The sequence below is a fragment of the Panthera pardus genome, unplaced genomic scaffold (assembly GCF_024362965.1).
Source record: "Panthera pardus isolate Hobbes unplaced genomic scaffold, ASM2436296v1 HiC_scaffold_17, whole genome shotgun sequence".
Classification (NCBI taxonomy): Eukaryota; Metazoa; Chordata; class Mammalia; order Carnivora; family Felidae; genus Panthera; species Panthera pardus.
This window is the reverse complement of record NW_026526732.1, coordinates 10,292,377-10,309,949: the sequence shown is the minus strand read 5'-3', so window position 1 is coordinate 10,309,949 and position 17,573 is coordinate 10,292,377. Positions and strand designations below refer to the sequence as shown.

General features: G+C 45.6%; 1 protein-coding gene and 1 pseudogene across 2 annotated transcripts in view; one reads left to right on the top strand and one right to left on the bottom strand.

Moving 5' to 3' along the window:
• The window catches only part of ZDHHC14 (zinc finger DHHC-type palmitoyltransferase 14), a 292,138-nt gene that overhangs the window by 148,006 nt on the left and 126,559 nt on the right, over positions 1-17,573 (top strand). The gene's annotated exons all lie outside the window — the stretch shown is intronic.
• Positions 6,508-6,592, bottom strand: LOC128777935 (U2 spliceosomal RNA; annotated as a pseudogene).

The window sequence follows — 17,573 nt, the reverse complement described above, 5'->3', positions numbered from 1 at the left end:
AGTATGTAACAAATTGCATTTGAAAAGCCACAAAGCTGGCTGCACAGAGATACTCAACCTTGGCATGAAGTAGTCCTAGGTTTGTCCTTTCCACTCACTACTTAGATGACCTTTGACAAGTTGCTTATTGGTTCTATTTCCGCATCTAGTGCAATACCTACCACAGGATTGTTGTGAAAAGTCAATACAGCCTTTGTTTCAGATGCCAGGGCCTAACCATTCAGTACATTCCTTCCGGCCTTTATAAATGCAAATATTATGTCAAAAGCCAAACGGATAAAAATGGCTTTCACAACTAAAAATGAGAGATTCCACCATCAGATAGAGTTTAGACTTGATCCCTAATCTCACGTTGACTTCAAACGTTATCGAGAAACTGGTAAATGTGTGTTCACAAACAGGAATGGATTTGACAACCTGTCACTGGTTTTCACACCAGATCTTTCATTAAGTGTGTGAGGGGGAGTGTGGTCTGGTTTATGGTTTATGGGTGGCCCCCGCCCCACCCCCCATTTTCTCTGATCTTAGGGAAATAACTGGCTTAGGAAATCCAGGAGTCTACTTCCTGATGGTATGGATTCTAAGGAAATTATTTCTTTTCTGGTCTTAAAAAAAAGTTACCAAAACCATTTAATGAGCTTTTTTATTATTTACAAAGTAATTTTTAAAATGATTTTTAGAAGTCTGCTCACTGTAAATTGTGTTTTTCTTTTCTTCCTTTCCATTTCCTTTCCTTTCCTCCACCCACCTGCTTCCTCTTCTCCGTGCAGAACAGGTTAAAAAAAAGAAGAGGGCTTCCTCCATCAGGCTCTGGGCACTGGTGTCCAGATTGCCCCGCCCCCTGCCCCGGGGTGAGGCTCTGTCCTCCCAAGAGCAGGCTGGAGGACAGTTCCCCCTCTCTCTCTCCCAGTCTCTCTCTCTCTCTCTCTCTCTCTCTCTCTCTCTCTCTCTCTCTCTCTCACCTTGGGGGCATTTGTCAATGTGACTCTACAAATGGCATTTTCAAGTTGCCTTTCTTTGATTGCTAGTGAGGTTGATGCCATTTTAATTTCTTCTGTGTTAAGGTCCTTCCCTGCCCCTGGGGGGGGGGGGGGGGCGGGCGGGGAGCAGGCATCTGCTTTGTTTTGTTTTATGGTTTATGTGATCAACGATGTGTGATCTAAAAATGCCTTTCTCAGTTCATCTGTATCCACAGTATATTAATGGAAGCCCTTGGACTTTGGCCTGTGGTTTCCTCTTCAGTCTTCATTGCCATTGCCATTCTTTCTTCTTTTGGTGTCATTGTGAGGGTTCTAACAGGAGGGAGATCACACGTGTCTGGTCAGCAGCTGTGCAGACCCCACCAAAAAGACTTTGGACTTTTATTTTTATGCCTCTCACAGAAATATCCAACCACAGCGGCATACAAGTTGGCATAGCCTGATTCTAGAGAGAATGTTCTTTAACTCATTAAAAAACAAAGACTCACTGGTAAATGTTTCTCTCTTACTATTTTATATAAAACAGGGAAATATTTCCTTAGGAAAGAAAAAGGAGGGAAACGAGATGTTTGGTAGCACATAGCACACGATTAAAGAGATGCAGGGGGTAAATACCCTGATGTAAGAGGACCTTTAGGAAATACCGATGGTTTATTTGTCTTATTTCACAAACTTCACTTCTGTTTATTTGGAACCTCTTACTAGGTACCAGTTTTCCAGCTCCTTGGCTGAATTTTTAAGGTCTCTTCTGTGGCATATGGTCGTACATAAACATATGTCTTCCCTTTCCATAATTATTCCTTACATCTTCTTTTTACATGTTGAGAAGTCCGATTTGGGGGGCCAGTGCTTTTGTAAGATTTTCACATTCCCTTGAACACAGCCAGTTAGATCATGAAGCGCTAACTCAAGCTTTAGTTAGTGATAGAATCCAGCTAATTAATTTGTAAGTTTTCCCTGCCTCCAGAGTGATCCCCGTATACCACTCGGCTAGTCAGACAAAATCACAAGTGGAAAGGATGTTCAGGATTTATTCCATTAAGTGATTCTGTTCTATTCACTATAGGAAGAAGAATACTCCCTTTTATTTGGCAGATGTAATTTCCGAATGTATTGTGTGCCTGATGCAGCCATGTGGTAGTGAGCCGTTGCTATTTAAACAATCACCCCCCAGAATTTAGTAGTTTAGAGCAACAAACATTTATTATCTTGTAGTGTCTGGGTCCGTAATCCAGTGCAGTTTAGCTGTGTCCTCTGGCTCAGGGTGTCCCGTGGGGCTGCAGTCATCTCAAGGCTTAACTGGAGGAGGATCTGTGTCTAAGCTCACGCACATGCCCATTGGCCAGAGGCCACCTTCGCGAGCCTTGCCACAAAAGCCTGTCCATAGACAATTCAGCATGGCCTCCCAGCCAGAGTGTAAGAGAAAGTGAGCAAGAAGGAAGTTACAATCTTTTTTTTAACCTAATCTTGGAAGTGCAAACCCATCACTTTTGCCATTTTCTAGAAGTCACCAGGGCCAGCCTCCACTCAAGCTGAGTCTGAATACCAGAAGGCAGGGATCACTGGAGCCATCCAGTATGGCTACCTCCCATACTGTGAAAGGACTTTTTTCCATAGTGTTTCAATTAAAATGATTCAGGGCATCAGAAGGCATGAACATAGCCTCCTCTAGCCCCAATGCCGTTTAGTGGCTGTGGGGGGAATAGCATTGACTGCCAGCTAAATCCACAGGGCCGGTTGCTGGTTTCGAGCTGCTACCCATTTCCCTACCACGCTTCTTTCTTTCACAGATGGCTCACTCACCCTGTCTTCCAGTGGCTTCCAATCACTTTTCTTCTTGAGTTCCTCTCTGAGCTTTGAAGCCAAACTTCTTCCCAACTCACTGGCCTCTGAAACAAACACACAACTCTCATGGGCTTTTACTTTAAACTGCAGGGAAGCCATTGGACTCAACTGGAAACAAGGAAAAACAGGGAAGGGTGGAAAAGTACCAGAAATCCACACAAGTGCAAGACTAGCTCTTGTAGGAGGAGGAAAAGAATAATATTTAGGGAGTACTGAATGTATAGCCAGAGGCTTCACTAAAGGTCTTCCAAATATTAACTCATCAGTTCTCAAACCAACTCTACAATGGGGCTGTCACTACCTGTAATTGACCATTTTTCCCACTCAAAATACAAGGAAACTAAAACTCAGCAAGAATAAGTAACTTCTTCAAGTTCATAGAGTAAGTGCCACATTTAAGATTTGAAGCCAGTTGGTTTGAGTCCAATGGGTATGGCCTTCCCACACACCACGGAACTTGTTAGGTGGCCCTCTGGACCCACTCCCCGGATTCTGGTGTGGAAGTGAATCATGTTCTTGTCCTGCCAGTCTACTTGGTCTTGTCAGGGGGAAGTTCTCAGACTCCAGACAAGGCCAGGGATAAGATGGCACCCTCCACAGTCTCTTCCAGTACCTTCTTCATACTCTTGCATTTGCCCTGGGCTATTTTTCTTCTTCACAGAGGAGGTATTTTATCATTTAGGAGTCTGGCCCACCCTCAGCCTCATGAATGAGGAAGGACATTCACTACTTGCTCCCACATTGGCACCAGTCTTGAAGTGGCCCCCTTTCCTCCTCCCTACTTCAGAATGGGTGAACCCATCTTCCGATGGACTAACGCACATGCACAAAGGGTTTGTTGGGAAGGCTGGTTCCACTCGTCAGACCTACAGGCAGAGCTGATAGCCGAGTTATTGAACAGCTGCTGGAGCAAGGGCTTGGGGGCCTCGAACCTGGGCAGACATTAGCTTAACTGCCGGGTCATGGAGAGGTCCGTGGGGTGTGGGGAGAAGGACCGAGGCAGGGAATGGTGGCTGGGGCACACTGAGGTGCTTGGACACCATGTTTGGTGCCACAGAAATGTGCTTCTGTGTAGCTACCTGGCTATGTATTTCTCTTCCTAAAAGTAGCAGTTCGTAATACTTTGGGGGCACAAACCTCTTAAAGAATCTGTGCATCTTCTCCCAAGAGACTGGGAAACCCATAAACTCCAGATTGAGACACGCCCTAAAGTAGGGCTTGGCCTCTTCTCTCATTGCTGGGAGCCTGCTGGAGCCTCAGCCCAAACCCTCCAGCTGGGTGACCTGAAGGCAGGTTACCACGTCAGGGCTGGCTGCCTCAGAGCCCCAACCCCCTCCCAGATTTGCGGCTCCTCTTGTGTACTGTTTTTGTTTTTTTTTTAAGTTTGTTTATTTTGAGAGAGAGAGAGAGCACTCATGCAAGTGAAGGAGGGTTAGAGAGAGAGGGAGAGAGGGAATCCCAAGCAGATTCTGCACTGTCAGCTCAGAGCCTGACTTGGGGCTCAATCTCACCACCTGTGAAATCATGACCTGAGCCAAAATCAAGAGATGAGACACTTAGCCAACTGAGCCACCCAGGCACCCCTCTTATCTACTCATAAGAAGAGGCTGACTTCTCAGCTCATTTGTAGAACAGCAGTGATTGATATCCCTTGGTTCAGTTTACCTATTTTCCTAGGTTCCGACCCACATGTCCTATTTAATAACTCTTCCCTTTGACAAAGCATTTTTGCAAAGCTCGCTGCTATATTTAACCAACATCAAAATCCTGTCCTCTTGCTCAGGGAAAACACATTCCACTGAGGGAAGAAGGGGGGGGGGGCAGAATCCTAAGTGATGGAAACTACTGCTGGACAAAGTCTTTAAGAACTGTCCAGAATGAGCATGACAGCCACGAACTTTTGCCGCTAAGCACTTAGGCACAACTAGAGCCTTAAGGGCCAGCTTGGTGGCCCTCCATGGCTTGACATCACAGAGTCTCACAAGTGCTGAAGACATGAAGTGGTGTTCCTTGGCAGTCACGTGACCACTCTCTCAGGCAGTTGTCTCTGGAAATGTAAAAGATCCTCCATAGTGCTTGATGGTTCTTTTGGACTCCGCTCATTCTACTGACTGTTTAAGCCAGCTGGATGACGCCTGGCACAAGCCCCAGATGAATGACGACTTAGTCCTGTGGGAGACGCCGTCTGATCTTTTCCCCTGTCCCTTGTATCGTTCTCCAGCTTTCCTGCTTGATTCTCCAGCTTTGCCATCTGCTTGGCAAAACTCAGGGAATGCGCGGCAGTCATTTGATTTATTGTGCTTTTCATGACAGTAACATCTTCCAAACACCCCACCCGGATAGCCAGGCATGACTTCCTTTGCCTAAACCCCTGTTGTTGGGCTCTCATTAAATATGCTTTTCTCAGATGTCACTCCATCATATCCCAGAAGGTTATTTTCATGATTTTCCCTAGAACTAATGAACACTATTTGCCTTTTGACCTCCTCCTTTAGGAAATTAATAGTCATGTTTGCCACTGGGCAGTGCTCAGGAACTTGTTTATTTAAAAATGAGCTGAAAAGATCTGTATCTCAGAAGTGTGTGGCTTAAAAGAAAACTCAAGTAAAGAGACAGTCTAAAAGTTTAGCCGCAGAAGAATAGACATGGAAAAGTGCAAGTAGATGAGTGGGCTGGCCAAGGCATTAATTGGTCAGCATGGTATTTTTCAGTTTTTTTCCAATGAGTTCAAAGAGTTTTCCTAGAAAGTATATCACTGTACCCAGTAGTATCTAGTAAAAATAGCCAGGCTTCTAGATGTTACCTGGCACCTTCCACCTGTCCTCATGTGAGGTTCTTTGTCTCTCCTGCTTGACAGGAATGTAAATCAGAGTAGTATTTTCAGTTACTGTGGCTTCTCTTGAAGTGGGGGCTTTGGACTTTCTGCACCCCACCCTCTTCTCATGAGAACTGAGTTATTCCTTGAGCATAGCCTGGGCATTTGAGGAAGCGTCTCTTTTTTCATAAATGAGAGTTTTGCTTTAGCATTGTACTCATCAGGACCCCCAGAAGCAAGACTAATGCCATGTTTGTTTGACACAACTACCTTTGGAAATAACAGGAGTGGTCTTCACCATTCAGTGTCAAAGCTTGTTTAACAGGGATTCTGGGGGTACAAGCACTGCTCTGTGTAGAAACTATGGAGCTGGTTATTTCTCAAATGGAATAGAGAAGCAGAACCTGAGAGCAGTCTTCTTGACCTTGGAGCACGAAGGCGGTCTCCCTCGTTAGTCCTTACTGAAACTCAGAGTGTGTCCTAAGCGGTTAAGGATCTGTGTGTCCCTGGAGGCACAGAAACCAAAACGTGGCCTGCACCCCTTCCCTATGTCCCACGCATCAGAGGCTCTGGCCCTCCGCCTGTCACAGCTGCCCCATGCCTTTCCTTGGACGGAGCTGCTATCTTCCCAGTGTTTCACCCCACAGGTCGGGGCTCCAGCCCACGCTCACAGCAGTCAGGATCCTGTGCCTAGCTGTCTTTTGGCACGTCTATGAATCATTTCCTTTCCTGCCCATCTGCTGGTGATCCATCACTGAGAGGTGCTGTCTCTCATGACTCCTGGGCGTGTCTTCTCCCCAAACTGGGCAAGGCACCTCCAGGCGAGATCAAGTTTCAGGTTTTCTAGGCATTCTTGATTATATATAATGAGGGTAATTGGATCATTATAAAAAGGTGAAAACAGGTACAACTGTTACTACACTTGATCTTAGCCAAAAGGCTGAGAAGCGATCAACTGTTACTATATTTACTGAGAAAATGTAGAGGGCCCAGATCAGAACTCATGGTTGCCAGGGGCTTGGAGGGGGGATGGGAGAAATAGGTGAAAGGGGTTAAGAGGTACAGTCTTCCAGTTATAAAATAAATTTAAGACATGGACATGTAATGTACAGAATATGGAATATAGTCGATAATATGTCAACAACTTTGGTGACTCATGGTAACTAGACTTTTTGTGGAGATCATTTTGTACTATATATAAATATCAAATTTCTATGTCTTATACCTGAAATGAATACAATATTGTAGGTCAATAATTCTTTGATTAAAAAAAAATAAATGCAGACCTTATTGTGATATAATTGAGAGAATGTGCCATGAGCACATGGGCTTTGAAGACAGCCACATCTGATTTGAATTCTCATTCTGGATCCATCATAGCTGTATGTCTTCAAATTAGTGAACTTTGTATTACTTAGTTTCCTCATCTGTCAAATGGTCTCAGTAATAATGCCAAGGTCATAGACTTTTTTGTAGAGAGTTCATGAACTATAATACGTGAAACTGCTTCAAGTGTAGATTTTTGATCAACAACTGGGAATTTCTTTCCTCTCCCTGAAGTCTCCCTGTCTAGTTGCCTGTTACTTAAAAAAATTTTTTTTAATGTTTATTTTTGAGAGAGAGAATGAGCAAGCTAGCATGAGCAGGGGAGGGGCAGAGAGAGAGGGAGACACAGGATCAGAAGTAGGCTCCAGGCTCTGAGCTGTCAGCACAGAGCCCAATGCAGGGCTTGAACTCATGAACCACAAGATTATGACCTGAGCCAAAGTTGGACACTCAACCAAGTGAGCCACCTAGGCACCCCACTGCCTGTTACTTTAAAAACTGTGTGACCACCTCTATGCACCTTCCAAGGGCGGTCTTTCCCTCTGTATCTGTCTGATTTGACCTTGCTGTCTAATGGGCTGGATAATTACATGGTAGGAGTCCTCCCCACCATCAGGGAAGAAAAATGCCTTCTTCTTCTTCTTCTTCTTCTTCTTCTTCTTCTTCTTCTTCTTCTTCTTCTTCTTCTTCTTTTATTTTATTTATTTTTTTTTTGTTAGTGCAAAAGCTCTATGAAAGCAGAATAGCCAAAATAGCATGGTCAGTGTTTCGGGGGACAAAAGGAATCATCTGTTAATGAACAGTAAGTGATGCCCCTTTAGACAAGGGAAAAATTAATTAGCAGCCCCCAACAACAACCCAGTGTCCAAAAACTCATGGTAAATTTCATTTTGTTCATTTTTAATTTCAATTTTGTTTTTATTTCCACCAAATATGCGCTTCTGTAGCTGTCCTTACCCAATGGCCACCAACTTGGTGTCAGAGGGTTCATGTGCCTGTTAATTTGCTCACCTCATTTTGTTTTTATTCCTTTCCTTTTGTTTTTTTTTTTTTTGTTTTGTTTTGTTTTTTAACGTTTATTTATTTTTGAGACAGAGAGAGACAGAGCATGAACGGGGGAGGGGCAGAGAGAGAGAGGGAGACACAGAATCGGAAGCAGGCTCCAGGCTCCTAGCCATCAGGCCAGAGCCCGACGTGGGGCTCGAACTCACAGACCGTGAGATCGTGACCTGAGTTGAAGTCGGACGCTTAACCGACTGCGCCACCCAGGCACCCCTATTCCTTTCCTTTTGGGAAATAGAATTTTTCCCCCTTACGTGCATGTGTAGCTTTCTTCTTCTCTACTCAAAGACACCATATTTTCACTTTGTGTAAGTTATCATGTACTGTTTTTTCAAATATTGGTGTCTCTGCCATCGCAAACGCCATTGTCCTGTGAGTTTGTGAGTGAAGTGGCTTAGCCATCCAAACTCACATGTGGCTCTGTCCAAACGATTGGCTACTATCATCTACGTCTAAGACATTTACGATGATGGATACATGAAAAACCAAATCCTCAACTCCTCTTCAATCTTAGAGAAATATTATAAAGGAAATTTACCTGGTAATTCTTGCTCTGCAAAAGGAAGTGGGTGGCCCTCCTTCTCCCCCAGGACTAGGGGAAAAGCAACCACGATGTCTGGGTGAGGAGAGAGCTTTATTTAGCAGGGTAGGAGAGAGCTGTCAGCAGAAGTAGGGAATACACACTGAGATGAATGTCTCCTCATATTCATGCCTGGTTTCTTGAACTTTTCAACTGCATGATGGTCTTTGCAGCTCACCACCCACAGTGTGGAACCACATCTCTCAGGTTGCCCCAAGGATTCTATTTAATGCAATTCAGTAAATATTTACAGAGTGCCCGCCCTGCAGCAGGGAGTGTCTGGGGTGCTGGGGATACAGCAGTGATTCAGCTACCTGCAAAGACCCCTTCCTGCTGGACTTGCCCTTGCAGTGGAGTCCAGTCTAGGTAGGGTCTGAGAATGCCCCACCTTATCACTTGGCAGTCAACCATGCAAGGCCTGGACACAGTAAGTACAGTGAAGGGTTTTGTGGCCCTGTGTTCTTGCAGATGCCATTCCTCTTTGCTGATCTAACTTTTGCTTAGCCATCAATATCCTTTCCAGAAAGCCTTCTTTGATCCCATCCAGGCTAACAAAGCTAGTCCCCTTCAGCATTCCCTCAGTACACTCTGTACCCGTGTCACCAAACTTGCTGTTGTGTTTATAGTTAACTGCTCTGGGGGTCTGTCTCTCCTATTAGAATGTGAGCCCCTTGAGGGGCACCTGGGTGGCTCAGTCGGTTAGGCGTCCAACTTCAGCTCAGGTCATGATCTCGTGGCTTGTGAGTTCGAGCCCCTCGTTGGGCTCTGTGCTGACAGTTCAGAGCCTGGAGCCTGCTTCAGATTGTGTGTCTCCCTCTCTCTCTGCCCCTCCCCCACTCATGCTCTGTCTCTGTCTCTCTCTCTCTCTCTCTATCTCTCAAAAAAGGAATAAACAATAAAAAAAAAAAGAATGTGAGCTCCTTGAGAACAAGGATCTTGTCTTGATCTTCTTGTATCCTTGGCATTGGGCCTGGTATGTTGGTATGTAGTACATGCTCAATAAAAGTGAGAGCAATTGGATGAAGGAAGGAATGATGATCGGTGACATCAGACATCCACAGTATCCACGGTACCTGCTCTGCATCTGTAAAACTTTCCAAAACTCACACAAAGGCCAAACATTTCTGAGGTACTCTTCTTCATGACACCCAAGACCACTTTTGCATAGCACTAGCTTCTGAACACTGAAAGGGAAGGACGTTGCCCAGTGTGATGGGTTGGGGCGGGAGCACGCTCTGCAAGAGAGACCTCAGTCATTATGTGTAAAACTATGTTCGCTGCTTGGACAAACCCAGGAGAGCAGACAGAGGTCCTGGGGGTGGGGTCGCTGAAAGCCAAAGCTCTCAGCTTTGGAAACTGGGAACAACAGCTAGCAGGAGGGAGGAGAGAACAGACCATGTAAACAACTATCAGTGGTACCGGCAGCACCCCACCCACACAGGGCCACATCCCAGCAGAGAACCTGATGTCACCAGTGTCTTGGGACAGAGGAGAAGGCTCACTGATGCTCAGTGTGCAGTGTAAAACAAGGCAGAGAATTTTCATCCCAAAAAGGTTTTCCTGAACATATCATGATTAAACTAATTTGTATTTAGTTGAAAATGTCTCTGCATTGAATAGTCCATTCGGCTCATCACAGAGCTGTCCAGCACCCGGGTTCAACGCCATGAACATGGCCAGGGTTGGAGAAGTTTAATTTGTGCAGCTTTTCATCCTGAAGGTCTCCTTCCCCATCCTGCCATCCTTGGACCCAACCCCAACCCAAGGAAAGGAAAAGAGACCATACAAGGAGTCTGAGACCCCAGATCTCCAGAGGGCTTGCCAGGATATGAGGATGCCCATGTCATGGCACGTGTGGCCGTGCACCTCGGGCGTCCTTCTCAGCTGTCTCCTTGGGGTTGGCTTTGCTTTTAATTGTGACATAGGAGCACCAGGGTGTTAATATCTAACTGTCCAGTTTAAGATGGAAACCCACAAGGGTGGCTAAAGGAGAACTTTCCCCAGTCACATGCCTGTGAGAAAATGTGCAGACGAGAGATGGGAGGTAACTCGAGTTTTGTATCTTTAAATATATGATACTCTGCACCTCGCCACCTGCCGATCTAATTACAGACACCTGCAGAAATCCAGGGCTTTAGCCCTTTGTGGTTTTGATCTAACCCGGAATATGCATTATTGTGAAGCATCTTCTTTATTGATACTTGATGTTTTTTGAAAGCAGAGACAGATTCTAATATTTGGCATTCCCTCCCCCCCCCCTTTTTTGGTTCAATGAGAATGTATGAATTTATTTTTAATCATATATTTTCTGCTGCAAAAATAAGCCATGTTTAATTAAGAAAATTTAGAAACTACCAAAAAGGACATATGCTCTGCAAAATCACCCTCATATCTTTCACCATGGATAATGAGGTAATGTTTTAGGGCACAGACTTTCCTTTGTGAATATACATATGCGTTTGAAACAAAAATGGGATCATCTCATGTCTACTTTGTATCCCGTGTGTTCTAGATGCCTATTCAGGTCATTCGACCAATATTTATTCAAGGCCTACTATGTGCTGAACTCAGTTGTAGGCACGGTGGGTTACGTCTGGGAACGAAGCAGGCAAAAATTCCTCGTGACTTTGAGTTTTTCTCTGGTGGGAGAGTCAGACAGTGAAGAAGGTGATGTGGACAGTTCGTGGGCCAAGCAGGCTTAAGTGATAGGAGGGAAGATAAAGCCGGGAAAGGGCCAGGAGTGCGGGCGTGTTGGCGGTAGGAGGGCTGGGAGTTTACCCAGTGCAGTCAGATGTGGTCAGAGAAGGTTCTGCTGAGAAAGTGATATTTGAGCAAAGACTTGGAGGAGTGGAGGAGCTCTGTGGCTCCCCGCAGGATGGCTTCTAGGCGGAGGGCACCGCAAAAGCCCGGGCAAGCAGGAGTGGCAGCCTGCGAGGCCCATAAAGGGATATGAGGAGGGAGCAGAGTGTGAAAGAGGCGGGTAGAAGATGAGGTCAAAGGTAATGAGCCAGGTGCAGTAGTTGCCAGAGGGGCAACGGGACCGGACAGCTTTCATGGCGTAGCTCTTGCTGATGGGATAGACGGTGGGGGATGGGCGTGGAAGCCAGGGGAGGGGAGGATGTCTGGAAAGTGTTGCTTTGGTGGGAGGGCGTCAGGGACGAGACTGAGCCACAAACCTCAGACCCCTCTGAGTAAAAAAGCAATTCAGAAAAGTGTGAAGACGTGCTAGGATTCCTTCACCAGTTCATTTCATTCACATTAAAAAAAATATTATCACAATATCACAATAGTGATACATGATTTTAAAACTGCTGTCCAGGGGAGCCTGGGTGGCTCAGTCAGTAAAGTGTCCGACTTCGGCTCAGGTCATGATCTTGCGGTTCGTGGGTTTGAGCCCCACATCGGGCTCTGTGCTGACAGCTCAGAGCCTGGAGCCTATTGTCTTCTCTCTCTGCCTCTCCCCTGCTTGCACTCTGTCTGTTTCTCTCTCTCAAAAATAAGTAAACATTAAAAAGCCCTGCTATCTAAATAAGTCTAAAATAGCCATATACAATATACCATGTACAATACAGGCTCCAAGTGATTAGAGAGTGCTGTCTTATTTGGCACATTTTTCCCTCAATGAGTCATGTTAAAATTTTGGCACCTTAGGTTTGATAAAATACAGAATTATGAATAGAGCTTTAGTCCTGCTGAGACTTCTGTACAGAGCTGCCAGAATAGTTGGAGCAGACATCCCTTCATGTGTGACACAGTTGTGTTTGTAGTTAACTGCTTTGGGGTCTGTATCTCCTATTAGAATGTGAACCCCTTGAGGGGCACCTGGGTGGCTCAGTCGGTTAGGCGTCCGGCTTCAGCTCGGGTCATGATCTCGTGGTTTGTGAGTTCGAGCACCTCGTTGGGCTCTGTGCTGACAGTTCAGAGCCTGGAGCCTGCTTCAGATTGTGTGTTTCCCTCTCTCTCTGCACCCCCCCCCCCACTCATGCTCTGTGTCTCTCTCTCTCTCTCAAAAAAAGGAATAAACAACAACAACAAAAAAATGTGAGCCCCTTGAGAACAAGGATCTTGTCTTGATCTTCTTGTATCCCTGGCATTGGCCCTGGTGTGTTGGTATGTAGTACGTGCTCAATAAAAGTGAGAGCAATTGGATGAAGGAAGGAATGATGATCGGTGACATCAGACATCCACAGTATCCACGGTACCTGCTCTGCATCTGTAAAACTTTCCAAAACTCACACAAAGGCCAAACGTTTCTGAGGTACTCTTCTTCATGACACCCAAGACCACTTTTGCATAGCACTAGCTTCTGGACACTGAAAGGGAAGGACGTTGCCCAGTGTGATGGGTTGGGGCGGGGAGCACACTCTGCAAGAGAGCACACTTAGCATTCTGTTTAGGACTGGGGCAAATGCGGTCTCTCCTCCCGCCACTCTGTTGAAGCCCCCACCCCCAATCTCAGCAAGTCCCAGGGTGCGGGGCTTCCTACAGGGACGTCTCTGGTCCTGCCATTTCTTATGGGTCCAGGATGCACTGAAAGCAATGTGATAGGCCTACCATGACCAAATAGCTCAACAGCCATACTCCATCTGAAATGACACAATCATCAGAGTTAGGACTCTAAGGGAAAATCTGGGATGTATGGTCACCATGCCTAAGTAATCACATTAGGTCATTAAAGAGCCAGTCTTGAGGCAGAGAAATACTGTCTTTCCTCCCTGAGATTCACACACTAGCCTGAAGCCTTTGGCTTCCTGGAATCTTAAATCAAACTCAAAAATCACTTGGCAAAATCCCTGAAATGCCAGGATCCCCCTAACCAGCTCTCGCACTTTCTCAACAATGGATGGGTATGTTGGACTGTTTACACGCTGTGAATTGAAACCTGTATTCTCAGCTCCAGAGTCCCCGGTTCTGTGGTATCATTGGACCTATCTGGGTGGTCTGGGAGGCCCCGGGTTTAGGATAATGATACTGATTTTTGTTACATACCAGCTGCACAGGCTTCAGGCAAGATCGTGCTGTTTGGGGGCGAGCCTGCAGTGACCACATGCAGCTGGGAGGCCTGCGGGGAGAAACCAGATTCCTGAGCAACTGTCCCCTCCTGAGTCCGTGAGCTTTGCCTGCCTTCTGAACAGTTTACAAATGTCTCTGTGGAGTTCTGCCCTCACCCAGCCTTCCTCTCTGGGTTTGAGCTTTTCCTCCTAGTTTTCTTTTGATATATTTCCCCCTCTTTCCCTGGATTCATTTATTTAAGTTCCTTCCTTCCAGGGGTGCCTGGGTGGCTCAGTCAGTTAAGCAGCCTACTCTTGATCTCAGCTCAGGTTATGATCTTGAGATTTGTGAGTTCAGGCCCCGCGCTGGGCTTTGTGCTGACAGTGCAGAGCCTGCTTGGGATTCTCTCTCTCTCTCTCTCTGCCCCTCCCCTGCTCATGCTCGCTCTCCCTCTCACTCTCTCTTTCAAGATAAATAAATAAACTACAAGTTAAAAAAATTCCTTTCTTCTGGATCATATTTGTAGATTCATCATTAAGAACAATTAGTGAGAAGGGGGCTTTTCAGACACTGGAGGTGTCTTACAGGGAAACGGTACTCTTAGGAGCTTTATGAAATCATCATTGTTTTTCCCCATTCTAGAGCTGTGAGTGGACATTATTTCTGAATCCACTTTTTCTCTCCTTGTCTCTAGGTGATGTGCTTATCTTTGGCCTATAGTGGTACATTTATTTCTAAGTGTGTGATTAAGGGACAAATCATACAATTAATGGTGTTTATGTCCCTCCCTATAAATGAAAAATACATTTATTTTATAATGACTCATATGAAAAGGAGAAAGATCATTTCTATTGTAACCCTTATAACCTCTACTCCTCACAAGGCTACTCTGTTATTATTTCAGACATGTGAGTCATTGGCTTAGATTATTTCATTTTATGATTATTTGCCCTATCTATTACCGAAAGGCATTGCAACCAAGATTCTGGAATTTAAAATAATGGGTTAACTTTGTGATTTCTGAAACAGAAACGTCTTTTGTTAGAGTACAGCATCACGGAAGTGAAGCCGCCTCCCCCTCCTGTGTAAACTTCAAGTGCATGCCTGGTTTCTGTGTGTAAAGAATAGTGAATCTGGTGTTTATACTTACATGTGTACTGGACAGAACACGAATATCAGATGTAGGCCATGTGGTCAGGGGTCATGAGCTGCAATTAACAGGACTTTTTTCTGTATGTGTATCCATTTGCAGGCAAAAAAATTAAAAGATGACACAAATTGTTTTGAGATGGGAAAAGATTCTCTACTTTTTGTTCCAAAGGCCACTTGGTTTTAATGTCTCTGCTACATCTTGTTAATGTTTTGTTTTGTTTTGTTTTTCATTTTAAGTAAAGCTAATCTTCCCTCAAAGAATGTATTGTGGAAAAACAGAGAGACCTGGCTACCCAATAATGAAATCCAGATTTCCTATCTGAAATGTTTCAGAAATTTAGACCAAGGAGTCTCATCCAAGGAATCAGTTTTATGTCAAATTCTAACCTATGAACCAGTCTCTAAATATGAATGCTCAATTAATGACAGTGTTGATTCTGGGATGTCAGTATCTGTTTAATGGTTAAAAAAAATCATAATTAATGACAAAACACATGGATTACGTACATAGTCTCGGATAACCCAGCATCCAGGCAGCAGTCCCACCCTTCGCGAATAAACATCAAAACAGAATCAGTTATTTTCACAAAGATTTGGGAAGATGGCTAGTAGAAGTGAAAATATTCCTCCTCATCTTTTTGGCAATGCTGTATTTTCTAATTTTTACCCGGAAGGCGGCGACAGTCCCTGCTGGGTATTCAGTCATCACACCCAGAGCCTAACAGCCCCCACTGACTTGCACGGTGGGGAGGGGGGCACCGTAATGGCTTTTTATCATGTTAGCATTTCCTTTGTCTGGTGCTAAATTAGCTCATTTCTTTCATGTTATGAAAATGCATGCTTTCAGATTATTTCTTTTTCTCTCCTGCCACTTTCCCATTGAGCTTTATGAAGAGTAAGATGCTCATAGCCTGTTTTCCACAGGCCCTGGGTAGTATGTAGGTCACAAGTCTTCAGATGGAACGAGGACTCCATTTGGTGTTTATATCTTTGACAGCTGCATCATCATCTTGTATCAAATCCAGGCCCTCGGGGGAAGGAGTCTTCCTCCCCACAGATGGTGCTCAGAATTGGAGATCCCAGCCACAGTTGCTCAGAAATGTGAAGGAGCCATTTTCAAGTTGTCTGAGCTCGGGCTAAGAATCTTCTTCTTGCTGGGATGTGCCTGGGGTTTCCCATTAGTCTTGCCTCCTTCCAGAGGTCTAGCGATCACTGTCCTGGGCAGGATCTTTACCAGAAAACAGGTGTTTTCTGCTTTCTCTAAGCAGCGATTTGAAGGTGCCTGGGTAGCACTGATCTCATCATTTGCTTAGGGCCGTGAATTCTTTGTAGAACTTTTTGTAGAAAGAGCGTTGTCCAGGATTTCAAAGACAAACTAGACATTGTTCTTTGTCACACAGAGGCTGGTTGGAATGGGGACTGTCACAAGCACCCAGTATTGTACAAAGTTGTACCAACATAAGGCGCTTTCTCTGCTAGGACTTCAGGGCATGGAGGGGTTAGGGGCTCTAGTTAATGCTCACAGGATGCGTACGTATTGCACACTCAATTCAGTGAACTAGAGAGAATCTACTCCTTCTCTTGGCCAGAGAAGCCTCCTGGACAGGGCATACCCTTAGCACCCGTTTGAAGGAAGTTTCCTGCAACTCCCTTAATCTTGTGCCCAGCAGGCTTAGAAGATAGAAAAATGAGTTCTAAACACAAAATGCATTGTTGATGTTGAGAGTGTGCCTGATTTGACTTTCTTCCTCTTTTCCCTGTTACTATAAAATTCGGTTGAATGGGGATCATTCATTCAGTCACTTAGCAAGTATTTTCCAGGCACCTGCCCTATGTGAAGCATTGTGCTGGGGGTTGTGAAGGACACAGCCGTGAGCAAGGCCAAGTCTTGCCCTCCAGGACCTCCAGTCCAATCAGGTGCATGGGGCATGTCCACCAACACCACTAGTACCACAGAGAGGAGCAAACAAAATATTACAGAGGCGCAGAGAAAGAAGCCATCACTTCTGCTTGGGGTTGAGCCAAGAAAAAATTTTCACAAAGTCTTTATAGGAACTTGAACACTGGGTGTCGGGGCATTCCAGCCACAAGGGCTGGGTGAGCAGATGCCTGTGGGGGAAGGCCGAGGGGTCATGGACGCCTGAGAAAGAACATGAACTTAGTGGGAAAAGGGGAGTCACTGCAGGCTTTGGGGCAGAGATGCATGGTGTAGAGCTGACAGGTGGTTAGGGCAGGTTGAAGTGGGGGCCTGACAGGCAGAGGGCTGAGACGGTGTGCCAGCTATCCCCCAGGCTGGAGAACCCGAGGAAGACAGTGCGTGGGACTTACTCCTTGAGGTGCCTGCGAGGATGGAGAGGGGCGAAGTGAGGCTGTAGGGTATGCTTTGGGCAGGACGAAGGCTGCCTTCTCTCTAATTAATAAGAGGGAGGGATGATGCGGTGCCCATGGGGCAGTGCACTGAGGTTCCTGCGGGGGCTTCTGAGAAACTCACAGACTCAAGAGAGAGCTGGGTTAAACATCTGAGGGGCCCACAAGTGCAAAGCCACCTTGCAACAGGGCTTGCTTTTCAAACCAGCACTTCCTGATCTCCCTTCCTGCTCCTTGTCCTTTCTTCTCTAGCCACCAGTGTCTAGAAAGGGCACTTGGCCAAGTTAGAGGTCTCCACCATGAATTGGGATTGCCACATTTTTAATTACTTAAACGAGACCGCTTGCCACTTACAGTGACCAAAGGACTTCTCGTCACCTTCATCTCATGACCAGAAAAGTCAGGGGACCAGCCTGAGTTTTTACCCAGGGGCAGGAGCAGGTTTCAAAGGAAG